Raw genomic sequence first — 16562 nt, 5'->3', positions numbered from 1 at the left:
AACGAGACACTCAAACCACCATGTCCCCTTCCAAAGCAGTGAGGACAGACTGATGAAAACAGCCCTGTCCCAGGGGGGTTTACCTAGTGGGCACAGGAGAGAAGGGAATTGGCTACCTGCCGTGGATGCCTTAGGGCCCTGGGAGAGAAAGCACCCAGACTGCCCCGGCCGGGCCAGGACGCCCAGACCTGAGTCTCCACACTGTGCAGATTCTCCTGCTGCAGGTGCAATTCCAAAGGTTCAAATTCTCTTTCCTGGTCTCTCCTGTGCCTTGTCCCTGCTCCCCTCCCACCACTACCTCTTCCTCTTCCTGGCTTGGCTCCCCGGGCCCTGCTCCCAGCAACTCGGGGCTCTTCTGAGTGGCTCCTCCTGTCAAGCCAGACACTGCCTGGGGTGGCTGGGGGAGCGGCGGGGGGGAATAGGGCAAAGCAAGGCTCAGGCCCTGGGGCCACTGCAATACTCCCAAACCTCCAGGTCTCCCTGAAATCGATTTGTGTGAGGCCACTGTAAGGGTGCTGCTTAATGAACTGGCCCCTGAGCTCCTGGATTTCAGCTGGCGCAGCCACACCCTGCCCTCGCCCTGGAAGGGCATGCATTGGCACCACCTCCCAGGGCCAGGCCACCTTCCTTTGGTAGCACAGTCATAGCTGCCAGGGTCCCAGCCTGGAGGCAACCTTCCCAAATGCCACCCTCATCTCTTCCCGGGGGTCTGCCCCTCGCTCTGGCCTCTCTCAGGAGCAGGTTTCTCAACCCTGGGCGCCCAGTGAAGCCACATGGAGAGTGTTTAAAAACACCAATGCCGCTCCCTCCCTCATCAGACCCATTAAATCCAAATCCCAGGGGAGGTGCCCAGGCATTGGTGCCCAGGCACAACCTCCTAGGTGATTCTGTGGTGATTCAATATTCAGCTAGTGTGCAGCCCACTGCCTAAGCTGTTCTGCTTGGTTAAAGGGCGAAACCGCCGGGTGGTAATATAATTCCATCGGGTGGCTGTTAAGGACCTGGACACCCCCCACCACCACTTATTATCTAGATGACTTTGAATATCTGTCCCTCACCTGTAAAATGTGGTGATTGATGACAGCATTTGCCACAAAGGGTGGCTGGAAGGATTAAATGAACTACATAATAGAGGTAAAGGTAACTAGCACAGTGTTTGTCATGTGCTAAGCACTCCATAATGTCAGCTAGCAGTCACTCACTCTTTAGTATAAATGAGTGTATAATCTTCCCTGCAGGGGGTCCTGAAAGGGGAGGAGGAAGACGGGCCCTGTGTGTCTTAGGGAGATGGCATCCCCACCAGGGAAAAGGGAAGGAGAGGGAAAGTTCAGCGCTGCTGACGTCATAGATTTGGCTCAAGGATGTTGTTGGCACTGATTCGCTCTGTCACCTCTGTGGGTCAGCTTCTCGGGTCACCTTTCTCTTTGCCTCTCTCATTCTTCAGGGTGGCAGTGCTATTGTCCTCTCTTTAACCCCGGGGGGGGGGGGACGGGGAATGATGCAAATCAGTGCCTCTGCTACGGGGAACTATCATCAGGCCTGTGTTGGTGGGGGCTTCCCATTCCTGGTTTGTGAGGTCATTCTTGTGGACAAATCGGAGAAACCAGAACTTGGCCTGCCAGAGACCTGGAGGCACCCGGCCAGTTCTGAGCTCAGTGTAACTTTACCACAAATTTAATTTTAGCCACGAATCTTTTTCAATGTCGTCCAACACATTACAGGCACCTGATGAATATTAAACAACAACAGAAACAAATGATTGTCTTCGGCCCGAGGAGCCCCTTTCAACAGCGAGGCAGGAGCGTGGCCAAGCACTTTTGGAAGGAAATCCTGCTGATCTCCTTGTCCTCCCAGCGCTCCCCCAGGGGCAGAGAGCTCCTGGCCTGGCGATTCAGGACCACGGCCTCGCCCACACTGCGGGCCCATGTGCCTGCAGAGGGGGGTGGCACCGGGGAGTCAGAGGAGGCATAGCAGCGAGCAGAGCCTCTATTCCTGCAATCAGCCCAAGAAGCCCAGCAAAATCAGCCAAGAGGCCTGTTTCCGCCCGCCTCCATTCTGCCCCAGTTCCCCACCCCCAGCCAGCACGGCCAGTTTGTTTTAACTCACCTGTCCATTTGACCCATCAGTCCTGCTTGCCTGGAGAACTGAATCAAGAGAGACTGGCCCTGGCCGGCATTGCTCAGTGATTAGAGCATCGGCCTTCGTACCAAAAGGTCAAGGATTTGATTCCTGGTCAAGGGCACGTCCCTGGGTTGCAAGTTTGATCCATACCCTGGTCGGATACGTGTGCGGGAGGCAGCCAATCTATGTATCATCTCTCTCACATCAATGTTTCTCTCTCTCCTCTCTCCCTTCCCCTCTGCCACTCTCTCTAAAAATCAATGGAAAAAAATACCCTCGGGTGAGGATTTCTTTTAAAAAGACTGGAAGGAGTCAGTGTGGCGATTTCTTGGGGAGGGAGGCGCGGTGGCTTGGGAAGCCAGGGGCAGGAAGACCTTCTGTATGGCGTGGAGGTTTGGGTCACGTGCACCTGTTCCCTACCCCCAACACCAGGTGAAAGCACCTGCAGGCAGCATGGAGAAGCTGCCTTTAAGGGAGAGAGGCAGACCGAGGACCGTGTCCTATTAGCAGAGTCAGCCTTGTCGGGGGAGAGATGTGAGTGCAGGTATTTGCTGAGTTTTATTTTCTTCTTAATGGTTAACCTGAAGAAAAAAAAAAAAATCCTGGTTGGGCTACCAATGGCCACGTGTGTTTAATCTTAGCTCCCACCCCTTCCACGTGTGGATTTTCCAATCAAAAGACTTCTCACCCACCACTAATGGCAGTACCCCTCCCCCATCAAGTTTCCGCTTCTCACTCTGTGCTCAGAGCGGAAACAACAGGAGTGATCCAAGAAGGGACATTTCAAAGGAGAGGGTTAGCAGAGGCAGGAAGCGACAGAAACCAGCGTTCAGAGGGTGGCAATGGGAGGAGACGTCCCAGAGCAGCAGGGGGAGGGAGCCCAGGGCCTCCGGCGGGTGTGAGTTCACGTCCCTCCTCTGCCTCGGATTGGTCCCAGTGATGAGCGCTCCCTGGCAGAGCGGAGGACACTCACTCAGAGCATCCTCGTGTCCGGGATCCTGCGAGGAGCCGGCGGGGAGAAGGGCTGCCTGGGAGCGTCCACATAAGCACCCGGGCTGGTCCAGGAAGAGGAACCCAGGCCTTCCCGGGCCTCCGCGGCCCCTGGCACACATGGGGCAGGAGCAAGGGGAACAGTGACGCAGTCAGCACCTCTGTGATCGGGAGCTTCGTGATGTCGTCGGTTCCCTTGGCCTGGCCTGGACTGGAAGCTCCCCACAGGGCACAGGAAGTGGTCCATCCGTACTTGTCCACCGGGATGAAGGATGCCGCATCAGCAAGTCTAGGATATGCAGGATGGTCAGCGCTGCTCAGCAAGGGGCCCAGAGAAGCCCCTTTTATAGATGCGAGAATGAGGCTGGAGCTACTAGTAAAGCCCATCTCTCTCCCCCAGACCCAGTGCCCTGAGGCCAGTCCCCATGGCAGCCCTGAACCCAGGAGGCCTCTGTGGGCTGCACCTGCAGGAGGGGGCTTCCCAAGCAGAGAGGGGCAAGGGGAGGTCAGGGAGAGGGCCTGGGAGTCCCTGGGGAGCTCAGTGGTGGTGGCTGAGAGGGAGGCACAGGCAGCACAGCGGCGCCAGGCAAAGGCTCCTGCGTGTCCGAGGCCCCGTCGTGACACCCAGACATCCCCACGTGCACACCTAGAGTTCAAGGCGCCGTGGGACACGTGCTTTGGGTTTCGGGCCAGTGGGGGCAGGTACCCTCTTCCGGGGATTCCACCCTGAGCCTGAGCTGTCCCATCAGCCAGCCACCCAGCTCCTGGAAGCTGATGAACCTGTGGGTCTGGATGAAGGGAAGCTTGTCGGGAAAGGTGAGACCCCCACAGGGACCCCAGTATGAGGGCCCCACGGGAGCAGGGGACTCAGGGGGAGCCTGAGGATGGGAGAAGCTGGCCGGCTGGCTCCAGAGCTGCCCTGGAGGTGGCTCCGGAAAGGGCATGTCTTGGGCAAGGGATGGATGAGGAGGGACAACCAGTGACGCTGCCCAGGGCGCCTCACCTGGGAGAGACTCCGAGCGGAGGCAGGCAGGACGCCCTGAGCCCACCAGACGGGCACTGCCCACAGGGCGGTCCCAGGGAGAGGCCTCTCTTCAAGGGTCACAGGCCCGCGCATACCACCAGGACTCGCTGACAGTCGCCAGGCCCAGGAAAACTACAGTTTTCTCCCTGCTTACAGCTTTGAAAACTGAGGGGGGAATATTTGCACAAGGTCACCTACTGACAGAGGAACAGAGAACTCAAGTCTGGGATCCCTGGTCCTGCCCCTCCAGTACCACGCTACCCCCTGGGGCTGCGGCACTGGGACTCACCCTCATGCTGCCCTCTCTCCATCGCTCTCCAGCAGACACTTACAGCGCCCCCTCATGCCCCACCTAGCTGCCCACAAAGTCCCCCACCTGCCCATCAGCCACCACGGGCCTGGGTTTAGGGCAGCGTGAAGTCTGGGGTGATCTCAGCTCAGCCTTTGGGAGCCGCCCTTGATGGGCGCTATTCTGCCCTCTGCCGAGAGCTCGGGGTCACTGGTTCTCACCCAGGGAACCCCAGGAACTCCAGGCTCAGGGCTCCTCCCCACATACCTTCAGTATTAAAGGATCTGGGTGAGGCAAGCCACAGGGAGCCCCAGCTAAAAGGTGCAGACAATACCTTGTCCGGGCATCTTTGCCCACAGGTGCTGGGTGGGCCTGTGTCCTGATTCCTGGGCTCTGAAAGGGGCTCCATGGCCTGGGCTCCCCCAGAAACAGGAGCTTAGCCAGCTCGAAAGGTGACCCCCACACCCCAGAATCCTCTCCACAGAGGAGGCATCCCTCTGTGTTTCTGAAGGTCATTCTCTCCTTGAGGGGTTGCTGTTTCTGAAAAGACACAAAAGCGATGCCTCAGGACAGCGGCTCCCAGCCTGTACCCCCTCCAGAGTCAGGGGCCACGCAGGTGCCCCTCACCTTTCCCCAGAATGATGGGCTTATCTCCGAGCTCCTGCTGTCACCACCTCCCCCTCCCTGGTGGCCACGATGACATGCCTCCTCAGCTCCCCGGACAGAGGCAGCCATGTGCAGTTCACCTTTAGGCCCCGTGTAGCTGGTCCATACGCACATAAGAGATATTTGTTTTAAAAGATCTGGGGAAGCTTTAGTTTATGACAAAGGAGCAGCAGTACTGGCTGCGTACTTACTGCGTTCCTTCTGTGCGCCCCGAGAAAAGCCCGTGATGCTCCTTTACCTGGTCCCGAGAACAAGGCATAGATTGGGCACCACGACCATCCGCACGTTGGAATGAGGAGACTAAACCGATGCTCGGAGGGAAGGGCCAGGCCCCGCTCCCCGCAGGCAGCCTCGCCCAGCGCTCTCCCAGCCGCGCTGCCCACTCCCACCCAGCACTGGATGGCTCCCTGGGGGTGCCTTCCCCAAAAGTCAGCACGGCTCAGTTTCATGTTCATTTTCCTGGCACATACTAGGTGTCCTTTGAATAGCTATAAAAGGTTAATAAATGAAGACACCAATGTTGACACCAAAGCAGATACTGAAGGAGGAAAAAAGCTAAATATACACAGCCTCAGTTCTGAAGTTTTAGCAGCAATACCTCCCCATTCCATGGTGTGTGTGTGTGTGTGTGTGTGTGTGTGTGTGTGTGTGTGTGTCTCACACATGTCTATGATCTCAATTTTGAGAAATTGAATATTAATCATTTCTACAAAAAAAATGTTCGCAGCTCCTCCATCCTTCAAGATGTGCTTGAAAACTTGCCGCGTTTAAATTCAACATTGATTCTGCTAATCTTGCTAAGATGACTAGGGCTGATGCCACTAAGCCTCTGCTGTCCTTCCATGATGACATCGGGGCTTGGCAGAACTGCAGGAGGGGAAAGCCTGGAGCGTCCATGGGGCAGCACTGGGATCTGTCCGGCTCCTGCCCTGACCCCCTATCTGTGGGAGCTTGGGAAGACACATCGTGTCCAGGCCAGGGCTCACACCTGTACTGTGATGCACGTAGCAGGCATGCAGAAACCTTGGTGCATCTGTGGTCCTGTCATGTGTGTGTGTGTGTGTGTGTGTGTGTGTGTGTGTGTGTGCAGTGTCTGCACATCCCAGAGTCCACATCAGTCCCAAATTCAAATATTCTCTCACCGCCCCTTAAATGCAGCCACACATGTCAGAAACACAAGTCCAAATTTGGGGTTCAAATGGATTGTTGCCTCTTTGGACTGTGCATTATTTTTCTCCAAAATGTATACAACTTAAACTTTCCCTAAGAAATAATGAGCAAAAAGAGGGAGATGGGGGGGAGGGGGGTCTATAAAAGTGGAGCTCAGGAGAGAAAGTTCAGAGAGAGAGAGATGGGACAAAGGCAATCACTAACAGTGAGCCTCCTCGGGACAGATTTCACTCAGCATCTACCAGGTCACGGACAGAGGGCCACTGGGGTGGGTGTGACTCGGCCACTCAGGGCTCTGTCCAAGAACCCTCCCTTTGCTTTAGAATCGAGCATCCCCTCTCCTCACCTCCAGACACTGGCGTTCCCCCCTTTTAAAAGGTTCATAAATGTGAAGTCCACGTCAGTCTGAGCCAACTCTCAGTCGCTCCATTTTGCTCACTTTGGAGCCCAGCTTCTGTCCTGAAACTGAAAAGCAAGTAAAAACCTTAAGTCACTCCGCCACCCTGTGGCCCCAGAAAGAACTGCATTCTTCATGCGGGACAGAAGCCTTGCTTGGAAACAATGAGGTCTCAAGACAAACGCAATGTTTAATCCACAATAGAAATGAGCATCTCCCAAATGGTTCCGTGGTAGTTGTTCACAGGACTGGAGAGTTGCCTGTTTTCATACAATTATCCACAATGACCACGTGTTAAAAGGGAGCGGTTTGCCTATTTCTGGGTGCTTTGTTCTACAGAAGAGTGTGGTTGGAAGCCACCTCAGGGTTTGTCCAGTTCATCCTCCTGCCTCAAGAAAGGGTGCCCTTTAACCTGTCCAGGAAAAATACATCAATGCCACTTCCTAAAGCGTATCTGGAGGAAGTGTCATGATCTCCTGACAGCACACACACATGTGAAGGTCAGGGAGTCAGAAGGTTCTCTCTGACGGCAAACCCAAATTCCTACTGCTACCAAGAACTGGAAAAACCATGAGCAATATCATGTGGCTTCAAGTCCTAGGGTCGGTACTCACTTGCTCTGAGCCTTGTTTTTCCCATCTGTGAAGTGGGAGGGATAAGAGTCAGGCCCCATGGTGGTAGAAGTATCAAATGATATACTCTTTTTTATTATTATTATTGCTTCTTACAGAGAGGAAGGGAGAGGGAGAGGAATAGAGAGTTAGAAGCACCGGTGAGAGAGAAACATCGATCAGCTGCCTCCTGCAAACTCCCTACTGGGGATGTGCCCGCACCCAAGATACATGCCCTTGACTGGAATCAAACCTGGGACCCTTCAGTCTGCAGGCTGACCCTCTATCCACTGAGCCAAACTGGTTAGGGCAAATGACATACTCTTTGCAAAAGTTTGTTGTAAGGCTTCAAGTGCAGAGAAAACGTGGCTCCAGGACGCTCTCATCAAAGGTTTCAAAGTGGCCAAGTAATTCCTTCCCAGGGCAGGTTGCTCAAAATGAGGTTCTCAAACACAGGGCCGGGAGCAGGAAAGAATGGGTCAGTCAGGGCAGAACTGGCAGAATTCATCATCTCCCCTGCACAGGCAGCGTGCGGAGAGGGGCCCAGCCACAGTACAGGAGCCACTGACCTGCGGATTAAGTGTTTAAGACAAGCGCAATCCCCCTCACCCATAAAATGCCAGGGCAGGAGCAGTGCTGGCCGGAGCAGGGCAGCCAGCACCAGCTCTGTGCCAGAGGGCTCGCCCTGACCCGGGAAACATCTGCTGTGGATTTTACTGAAGTTCTGGTTTCCAGTATTCCCGTCCACTGCCGCCATGAGGACCTGTGTGCTTAGAGGGGTCTGACAAGCAGGGTTCTGGAGATACAGTCCCCCAAACCATCCATCCTAATGCATTCCTGCAGTGCCCTTTGGAAACAAAGAGAAGATTGAAAATGAAAAACCATTGGGATTTCTGAAACTCCAGTCCTAAAGTAGAGTGCTTTCACAGCCCCCACTCTCTTCAGGGAGTCGGAGGGAGCGCTGAACCCCAAGATGGACCCAGAATCCTCCAGAGTTTGTAGATGGCCCCAACTGTCTCCCAGGAGGAGGAGGATCAGAAAAGACCCCCTACTGGGAGGACTGGCACCGCTGGTAGCTGGGCGCCCTCTAGTGGAGGACCAGAAAAAAGACAATCTGGAGAAATGCAAAAGGAAACCTGAACAGGCAAAGCCCAGGGAGGTTTTTCTCCGGATTCTCTCTCCTCCGCTACAGAACTGCCAGCGCACATCTGCTTCCACGTTGACTGGCAGGCGGGCTGCGGTGCCTCCTACGACCCAGTTCGGGGAACGACCTTTAATTCATAACAAATCACAGAAACCTTGGAAATTTTTCTGAACAGCAGCTCTCTCCACCTCCAAGAAAAACAATGGAGTTGGGTTTTTGGGAAGCCTGACTCCTTTGATGTGTTTCGCACATGGTTCTCCCGGTTCAGGGGACTTTGAAATCTGGGCATCGAATCCAGGCGCAGCCCTTTCAAATAGGAGGTCTGAAAGCCGAGACAAATAGTGACTGTTCTTTTTTAAATGTGGCACTTCATTTGCAGAGCATTTTGGTCTTTTTATTAGTCCCTTTAAAGTATAAAATCCATCCTGCAGCGCACACCCCTTCCTATGAACTACATTCCAGTAATGCTTCAAGCAGATGCGCTCTGTCCTATTTGTGGGCATGCAGGGAGGTGGGCCTACATTCCCAGGTAAATAAAAAATTGTCAAAAAAACAAAATTATCTAAGCATTATGTAAGAGCTATTAATATTTGCTTCTGATAGACTTTTTAATTTTTATGTATTTATTTGAGAGAGAAAGAGGAAGGAAAAGAAAGAGAGAAAAAATACATCAGTTTGTTGAATTTATGCACTCATAGGTTGATTCTTGTATGTGCCCTGACTGGGAATCGAACCCACAACGTTGGCATATTGGGACTATGCTCTAACCAAGTTACTTGGCCAGGGCCTCTGATAGACTTTTGCAGTTAATTTTGGCATGGTTTTAGATACTGATACAACCTATTAAACATCACAACAGAATTTGAACATGGATATTTAATGGAAATATTGAGTAAAATTTAAAACTAAAGACCACTTGGCTATAACTATTAGTTAACTTTTTACTTGGTTCCTCTGAGCATTGGGCACAATGCCAGACACATCACACACAGAATCTTGTTTACTCTTCTCAACACCTCCACGTCACGGGCCTGACCTCCATCTTCTTGTTAAGGAATCTGAGCAGAGCCGCTACGTAGCTGCTGGGATTCAGGCCCGCCAGTCCGCAAGCCCAGGACCTCCTCACTCTGCTTTCCTGCCTCTGGTATAAATGCTATGCATGCTGGCAACCCACTTCCGAAGTACCCGGAACCAGAAGATGCTGACTGAGTAAAAAAAATTTAAGACATGTAGAATTTCAAATCAGAAAGGTCAGATTAAAGTAAATGCTTAAAAGGAAAAGGATGTATGTTCACTACAGCATTATTTATAATAGCCATGATATGGAAGCAACGCAACTATCCATTGATAGACGACTGGATAAAGAAGATGTGGTACGTATATACAATGGAATACTCCTCGGCCATAGGGGGGAAAAAAGAATTAAATCTTGCCATTTGTGACAATATGGATGGACCTACAGCGTATGAGGGAAATGAGTTAGACAACGAAACACAACTACCATATGATTTCACTTATATGTAGAATCTAAAACACAAAACAGAATCAGACTCATAGAGAACAGCTAGAGAGGTGGGGGAAGAGTGAGAAAGCTGAAGGGGCCCTGGCCGGTTTGGCTCAGTGGATAGAGCATCGGCCTGCAGACTGAAGGGTCCCAGGTTCCATTCCGGTCAAGGACACATGCCCAGGTTGCAGGCTCAATCCCCAGTAGGGGACATGCAGGAGACAGCCGATCAATGATTCTCTCTCATCATCGATGTTTCTATTTCTCTCTCTCTTTCCCTTCCTCTCTGAAATCAATAAAAATATATTTTTTAAAAAGCTGAAGGGGAGTAAGAGGTTCAAATTTCTAGTTATAAAATAAATAACTCAATGGGATATAATGTACAGCACAGGGAATATAGTCAATAACATCATAATAACCTTGTATAGTGTCAGATGGCTACTAATAAAATATTACATATTAGCTATATTTTAATTTTTTAAAGGAAAGCCTGTAGTACAGAGACTCAGCAGGAAGTCTGCGTACAAAGCTGCCTTTATAAAGGAAACGGGGTCCAGTCCGAATTACACAGACACACTGGGACCTCAAAGACCCAAGTCAAATGTGCTCACGACAGTGGCGAGCGCTCCCAGGAGACACAACGTCCCAATCTACCAGGAAGCACAGCTTTGAAAAACAGGTTTAAAAACACAGCGAGATGCTCCTGCAAAAAGACGTGGGTGTTTCTTGGCAGAACTTACTAAAGCATTATAAATAATGTAAGAAAATAACTTAATATGATTAATTAATCTTAAACTTCACCTTTCCTAACATTAAATGCCTCCCGTCTCAAGGCCTGGCTGCGCGTCTGGAAGGAATTTCGTTAGCATTTATAAACTGTCAGTGTAAATACTTTCTCGAGAGACACAGGTGATTATTTTCATTCAAGAAGCCAATTCAGCGTTTATAAAAGGTAACTTAACTCCGTCAGTATGCCCATCCATATTGCTTTTGCATTAATAAGACTCTGCTTCCTCATTTAATTCTGAAGTATACAATTCAAGTGTGTTTAGATTAATAACAATTATGCACATATTAATATATAAGTTTACTGCAAGAGAACTGCACTAAGGAAACTTCATTCTCGATATTTCAAGAGCAATGAAAATTACAGTTGCATGCGTCTGATTGCTTCCTCCTTGCCGTGGTGCCTCCGAAGGCCCAATGGCCCGGGAAGCAGAGGCTGGTTCCTTCTGGGTCCCCACCTAGCACAGGGCAGGTGCTCACTAAATGGGTCTTTAGGTGGCCTGTGCTAACAACGTCTGGCTTGCAGTTTTGACCCCTAGAAAAGTTTCTAAATGTCAAATGTCCCTGTGTCCATTCTTTAAAAGAACTCCAAGCTCATTGCAACTGGGGCTTTTCATTCAAGGTTCAAACTGCTCAACCCACTAAGGGGCCAGAAGGGCTTTCAGAACCAACCTGCTCAGTTCCCTCCGAGGAAGAGGCTCACAGAGGCGAGGGCAGCCCCACTCCCTCTACAGGCCTTCCCTCTGCGAACCCGTGCCCCTCTCCACACCCTCACATCACGGAAGGGCGGCATTTTTGAGATAAGTAACCGATCTGCTCCATCCCCACAGCTCACCAGCTGCCCCAGCCTCACAGTGGGCCGGTCCAGACAAACAACCAGCCACACGATGGACCGTGCTGGGTCCGAGGTGGGTGAGTTCAGAGTCTCTCCCCCTCAGCAGCTGGGAACTGGGAAGAGGGCAGATCAAAAAGGGAACTGGGGGGAGCAGAGGGAAGATCAAATGTGGGATCAAATGCAGGAGGGGGAGATTTGCCTGGGCCTCTCCGATACAGCCCAGGGTTGTGCCCGCTCTCCCACTGAGATGACCAGCCTGAGGGGACAAGAGCCATCCTGACGGTACGGGCAGAGGTTCTTCATGCAAAGGCCCTTCCAATACTCCGTCCCAGGAAGGACAGACGACAGGGCAAGCTTCCTCCGAGAGCAACAGAGTGGAGCTGATCTTCTGTAGGAGGCCACGGGATCCCTGTTCATCTTCGGACAAAGAGGCCGAAATAAAGCCAATGTCTCTAGAAGCAACAAGCTGACTGCCCAAAGCCCTGGTTCCTTCATTAACTGGAGCAGTCCCGAGGCATGTCAGTTTCAAATGTGGGGGTTCTGCTGTAGAGGAGGGAGATTTCCCATTGAAATGTTGAATTCCTGGCCAGCAAGCGAGGCCACATGGGCTGGGCTGCCACGTGGAAATGCCACAGGAGGGCCCGCAGAAGGTCCAAGCTTTCTGAATCCCAACCAGACTCCCGTCAGCCGTACTCGACCCAGACACGGTTTCTCCCCAGAAAACCTCATTACCTTGGATGGCCACGGTAACTCGAGCCAGGCTTCTGCTCTATCAGTGAAATAAAAAAGTTAGGTAGAGCTAATTAATGGTGTTAAGTGCCACTTAAATTACCTTTCGAGCATTCTCAATTACCTGAGAAGCGGCAATTGACAATCATTGGGTATATGAGATATGAACGAACTTCAATTCATTCATGTGGGTCCCGGGAGTCCTAGCCAGACCACATTCCGATAACCTAGTTTAAGTTACGGAACCATTTGTACCAGAAAGTAATAGAACTGACCTTCCTTCGGAACTCCCCGCCACCTCCTCCGACTCTATATTTGCAGTGTATACTTCGTACCATTTCCATCTTCAAGGGGACCTGTGAGGTCTGGCTTCTCCTCGGTGTTCCCTGGCGGCCTCGCCCTCTGACTGAGTCACCGCTGGGTCAAATGAGCGCTTCCATCTCCCAAGTTCATGGTTCCCTCTTGTTGCAGCAGCCGTCCCGGGTCAGAATCAAGCCCGCCACTTTTCTGGGAGACCCTCAAAATGTCGAAAATCTCATGTCAAATTTCAAGATGTCAAAAATCTCGGGCAAATCAGTTTCTCCAAAAGGGAGAAAAATCCGTGTTCGTCACTGGGACTCAGCCTGACCGCCCTGTGTGGGGAGTGTGGGGGAAGCAGAGGCTGGGGGTCCGCCTAATCAAAATGTTCATTTTTTCTTAACTGGCCCCCATTTTCAGTGCAGCACCTCCCTCTGCCCATCACTGGGCTGACCCCAGAGTGCAGAAGCCCTCAGGGTCAATCTCTCCAGGTACCACTGCCCCCACCCACCTCACCCCTACACAGCCTGCAAAGTCCAGAGAAGGGATGTTGGCCAGCTCGGGAGGCTGCGGAGAAGTGGGATCTAATTATTCATTTTAAGACTTTCAGTGAAGTCTCCTGTTGTCAGTTCACCCACAGCATAGCTTCTTACTTTATAAGGCTCCGCATGACAGCTTCTCTCTGCTTTCTGGCACCGCTCCCCACCCCCACCCGCACCCCAGTCCCCGACCAAACCCTCTGGCTTTGCTCTCTCCAGTTTGTTTGGGTGGGGGGCTGGGAGCGAGCAGAAAGGCGAAGGGATCCCAAGTTGCTTATTTAAGCAGACACCGCAGGGCGGACCCATCACATCCTGGGGCCTGGAGCCTTCCCCCTCTCCAGGTGATCCCCTGCCTCCCGCCAAGACCCAGGCTACTTCACCTTCCCTTCGCTCTTCCTCGCACAGCCTCCACTCTCCACTCTCACCAGGCCATTCCTTCCTTTAAGTGTTGTGGGCTCCGGTCTGAGGCAGCCCTAGCTTCTTTCTGGGCTCAGTTCAAGGTGGGGTGGGGTGGGGTGGTGTCCAACTCGTCCAGCTGTGCTAACCCAGTTCTTCAGTTCACACACCATCAGGACCACAAGGCCATGCTTGCCTCCCTCCCTCCCTCCCTTCCTCCCTCTCTTCCTCCCTCCTTACCTCCCTCCCTTCCTTTCTTCCTCCTTCCCTCCCTCCTTCTTCCCTTCCTTCCTTCTTCCCTCCCTTTCTCTCTATTCCTTCCTTTCAAACATGAAATATTTTGAGTACATAAAGTGTGAAAAATAGTCTCATAAACACTCATATACCACCTGCAATTAACAGATGTCAACATTTTGCATTTTTGCTAGCAATCACTCACTTTGCTTTCGAATGAACAAATCACTGCAGATAGACCATCCTTCTCCTGTCCCATATCTCCTCTCCCTCCCCCTTCCCAGAAACAGTCCGTGTCCTAAAGCTGGCATGTATAATGCTCATGTGCCTTACATTTCTTACAACTTATTTTCACTTAACATTTTGTTTTGTAGGTTGAGCGTGTGCGCAGAGAAGGAGAAGACGAGTTTATTTCTTAGGGCTGCTAGTTCAGTATTTGGGGCATGTTTTTTATCTACTACTGATACCGTTGTTTCGACATTTTTGTTTTTTTAAAGTGTTGCAGTGAGCATCCTTGCATACTTACTTACTTTGTCTGTACTTATTTGAGAGTTTCTCGAGATTGGACATCTAGAGTGGAATTGCTGTTTTATGCGCTCAGTTGTGGCCAAATGGCTCTCTCAAGCGATTTCACATCCCATCAGCTATGTTCCGCTGTGCGCGTGTCACCCTATCCCGTGAAACGTCATCTGTTCCCGAATGTACCTGTTTCTGCCAATCTGACAGATGCAGAAGAGGTCTCACTGCCTCAGTGTGCACATTCCTGACCACTTTCAGACTTTCTTTCCTGTGAGCTCTCTGGTCACAGTCTTTGCCCATTTTTCTACCGGGTTGTTTTCTTTTCTTACTGAGCTGAAGCAGTTTGTCATGTATTTTCACTATTGACCCTTTGTGAGTTATGCAGAAGGTTTGTAAAGATTCCTTCCTGGCTTGCACCTTGTCATTTACCTTTTTTTTTTTTAAAAAAAAATGCATTTTTATTGAAGTCAGAAAGGAAGGGAAAGGGAGAGAGAGATAGAAACATCAATGAAGAGAATCATTGATTGGCTGCCTCCTGCACACCCCTTACTGGGGATCAAGCCTGCAACCCGGGCATGTGCCCTTGACTGGAATCGAACCCATGACCCTTGAGTCCACAGGCCAAAGCTCTATCTATCCACTGAGCCAAACCGGCGAGGGCTGTCATTTACCTTGTTAATGGCCTTTTCTCTCACAGAAAATTCTAGCTTCCCAAGACCAGGAAGATATTCTCCTGTATTTCCTTCCATACACTTTAAAGTGCTGCTTTGTATGTGGGTCTCTGATAGTCCTGGTATTTACTTCAGTGTGTGGTCTCGGGAAGAAATCTGATGTTATATTTTGTCATATGAACACATCAATTTCCCAAGCAATATTTATTGAATAAGTTTACTCTTGCTGACTGAAATTTGTGTGTGTGTGTGTGTGTGTGTGTGAGTGTGAGTGTGTGTGGTGCATTTTAAATTTATTTCACTTGTAACATCTAGAACTTATTTTCTTTTTAAGGCTCATTTTCAGTGTGAGAAGATGGCTAATGGCTTTTACTCCACATGAATGTGAAAATGTTTGGGGAATTTAAGATCAGCCAGCATGGAGAAATAGAGCAAAGCAACATTTAAAGGAAAAAATGAAAGAGCAAAACAGTCTTTATGTGTGGAGAGGGCAAAGCAGTTTAGCTCCTGAGAAATCCATAAGGAAGAAAAGATTTGAAATATTATTTCCATTTTTCAAACAACTACATAATAGAAAAGATGTGAATCTGGATAATTATCCACGTTCGAAACTAAATTTAGTCCCAGCTAATTTATAAAGTCCAGGTTATTTTACTCAATGAAATGAAGATGTATTTAATATGTCTCCTTTCTGCCTTATCTTGTCCCTCCTGAGCTGGGCGGTATCCTGTCACGTGGTGGGGAAGGACCCTCAGCTCCTAGTCAGCGTGGGGCCTGCCTGCCCGGAGGACACGGCATCAGCTGCAGAGCGTGCGTCCCTCCCCTTGTTGTTCACAGGAAAAGTTGGGCAGGTTTTGGGAGTCATGGGGAAATATCTCATCATCGCTCTGGGGTCTGATTTCCAACAGCTAAAATCACGCTGCCCTGCCTTCTTTTCTGAAGTTGGGGGGAGGGGGGGAAGGAGGCGGGGAAGTGGATGTTCCCTTGCTCACCTGGGGTTGTTGGCATTCTTCAGCTCCTGAAAATTTGTTGAGGTAAAATGTATATTAACAAGGAACCATTTTAAAACTTATAATTCAGTGGCATTTCGTGCATTTACAAGGTTGGACAACCACAGCCTCTCTCTCGTTTCACAAATTTTGTATCACCCAGAAAAACCCAGACCCTTTAAGTAATCGTTCCCATTTCTGCCGCCCCTGGCAACTGCTAATCTGCTCCTGTTTCTGTAGATTTGCCTATTCTGGATAGTTAATGTAAAAGGAGCCATACAGCGTTTGGTGCCTGGCTTTGTTCACTTACTGTAATGCTTTTGAGGTTCCTCCCTCTCACAGCATGTATCGGTAGTTCATGCCTTTTCATGGCTGAGTAACATTCCAGTGTGCATGTAAACCACAATGTGTTTATCCATTCACCCCTTGATAGACATTCAGGTTGTTTCCACCTTATGGCCCTTTGTACGCCATAAGCGTCTATGGCGTGTGGGGATGGTTTCCGTTTTGGATGCGTGGCAGTTAACTGGTTAATCATTAGGAGCAATGCTGCTGTGCTTGACTGGAAAGTAATGTCGCCTTTGAGGATAAATGAATTAGAATATATAAAGCACAACAGTGCCTGGAACCTAGTAAGAATCATGTTTTGTT

The sequence above is a fragment of the Eptesicus fuscus genome, chromosome 5 (assembly GCF_027574615.1).
Source record: "Eptesicus fuscus isolate TK198812 chromosome 5, DD_ASM_mEF_20220401, whole genome shotgun sequence".
Lineage (NCBI taxonomy): Eukaryota > Metazoa > Chordata > Mammalia > Chiroptera > Vespertilionidae > Eptesicus > Eptesicus fuscus.
This window is presented reverse-complemented; position numbering follows the sequence as displayed.